This window comes from Tenrec ecaudatus, chromosome 10 (assembly GCF_050624435.1).
Source record: "Tenrec ecaudatus isolate mTenEca1 chromosome 10, mTenEca1.hap1, whole genome shotgun sequence".
Classification (NCBI taxonomy): Eukaryota; Metazoa; Chordata; class Mammalia; order Afrosoricida; family Tenrecidae; genus Tenrec; species Tenrec ecaudatus.
In genome coordinates, this window is record NC_134539.1 from 158,657,015 (window position 1) to 158,659,461 (window position 2,447).

At 36.7% G+C, this 2,447-nt stretch overlaps 1 pseudogene; it reads left to right on the forward strand.

Annotated features, from left to right (window-relative positions):
* Window positions 1-1,968: 1,968 nt before the first annotated feature.
* Window positions 1,969-2,016, forward strand: LOC142460476 (U7 small nuclear RNA; annotated as a pseudogene).
* Window positions 2,017-2,447: the final 431 nt, after the last annotated feature.

A 2,447-nucleotide genomic window follows, 5' to 3' on the forward strand; every position in this document is an offset into this window, starting at 1 on the left:
CAGCAATGGACAAGGTTTCCAATATCCCCTTACCAGTATTTTCTGTTTTTTTTTTTTAATTTCAGCTACCCTAGCAGGAGTGAGAAGTTACCTTATTGTGCTTTTGATTTGCATTTTGATGACTAATGACACTGAGCATCATTTAATGTGTTGGAAGCATTTTCATGTCCTCTTTGGTGAAAACAAAAACAACCCCCCCAAAAAACTTTACTGTCATCTGGTTGGTGCCGACTCATAGCAACCCTATGGGACAGGGTAGAACTGCCCTTGTGAGTTTCTGAGATTGTAACTCTTTATGCAAGTTACACCTTTCTCCTGAGGAGTGGCCCGTGGTTTCAAACTGCTGAGTTTTCCGATAGCAGCCCAACTCCTAACCACTATGCCATCAGGGCACCAATTGTGAAAGGTCTACTCAAATATTTTGCCTATTTTATGATTGTATTATTTGTCTTTGAGCTGTTGTCTAAGTGTGATATATAACTATAACTATATACATAGTTACTGGATTCTAAACTAAAACTAGAGCTATCATCCGACCCAGCAATTCCACTCCTAGGTACATACCTAAAAGACTTGAAAGCAGCAACTCAAAATGAGCTGTGAATGTCAAGCAGCACTCTTCCCAACAGTCAAGAGTGGAAACACCCTAAGTGCCCATCAAGGAGGCAATCAATGTGGCCCATCCATACAAGGGGATACCACTCAAACAGGAGGAGGAATGATGTTTTGAAACCTGTGACAGCATAAATGGAGTTCCAAGACATGCTGAATGAAATAAGCCCATCACAAAAGGACAAATACGACCTCACATTCTTGAAAAGACAAGGCAAGTGTATAGAGCCCAGCGACTCTTAGTGGTACGAGGGATGGGATGGAGAGGGGAAGTGGGGCTAACAGTGATGGGGAAAAATACGCTGGTGAAGGGTAGGGTTGCATGGTCAATTATAATTGCTGTACAACAATAAGTTGTATACCTGTGAAAAGTTGAATTAGCAAAAGTTATATTATAGACATATTTACAAGTACTTAAAAAAAGAGTAAGTGCTGAGGCTCCTTCGTATGTCAAAGGCTTGGTTCCTTGGTTTGGAGGTTTAGGGTATTGGTTTCATGGGACAACCCAATAAATTGGTGTAATCATGTGTTTAATGCTTCTATTCTACCTTTTAATTCCTTGCACAGTGCTCAGGGTCTTAAGAACTTGAAAGTGGCCATCCAAGACACATCTAATGGTCTCTATCTTCCGGGAGAAGGGAAGAAGAAAGAGCATCAGGGCGAGGAGGGGAAAATGGAATGTGTAGCTCATTGCTACCTTCTGCTTTGCACGAGACCAAAAGGATTGGGTAACACCTAGCTATCATTACTAAACCTTTTGGCCAAAGATTACATGGAAGAATCTTGATGAAAAAGGGAGAAATACAGAACAGAATTAAAAATTCTCATGGACATAGACTCCTGACTTTTTGGATCCATGAACCCCTGAAACTATTCCCTTGAGATAATGTTTAAATCTCAAACCAAAAGTATCTTAAAAACTAAATAGTTTAGCATAAGGTCTGCACTGAATATTATGGTACGCTCCTTTAATAACTGTCTATATGGCATCCAACATACAAGAGCCACTCAAAAGACTAGACAGGGATCACAGGGGACGCTACCTTTGTGCTGATGGCTCTGAAAAGGAGAGTAAGAATGGTTGTATCACTTGAATAATGTCACTCATGTCACTAAATCATGTGTAGAAATATTAAATTGTATATTTTGCTAGGTATAGTCTCAAAAATATTTAAACTTAAAATAGAAAATTAAAATGTAAAGTAAATAGAAATGGAATGAAGTATAAAATAGAATTAAGCTAATTAAAATTAATGAATATAGGTGCAAGGGGGAACCAATCGCAGTGATCAACATACAACACTCTCCCCCCTCGGATGAAGGGAGATGAAAGACAGTGTAAAACATGGAAGTGATAAGTGGTACAGCTCTTTTAGAATTTGTCCAGCAGGTTTTCTTACCCCCACACCCCAAAAAAGAAAAGAAAAGAAAAATAATTTATACATTATCAAGGGTTCACACGAAGAGTGAGGAGTTGATACCAAGGGCTCAAGTAGAAAGAAAACGTTTTGAAAATGATGATGGCAACATATGTACAAATGTGCTTGATACAATTGCTGTATGGATTATTATAGCAGCTGTAAGTGTCCCCAAGAAAATGATTTATTACAATTTAAATATCTAAATAATATATTATATAATATATAAATAAGTAAATATAATGAAATAAATTAATTAAACCAAATAATATTTAAGTATATAATTAAATAATAGTGATGAAGTAAGAATAAAGAAGATATGAAAGTTTTAACAAATAAAATATACTACCAAGAATGAATTTATATTGAAATAGAGTATACAGCGGGTGAACAAGTAAATGTGGTGAAGAAAGATGA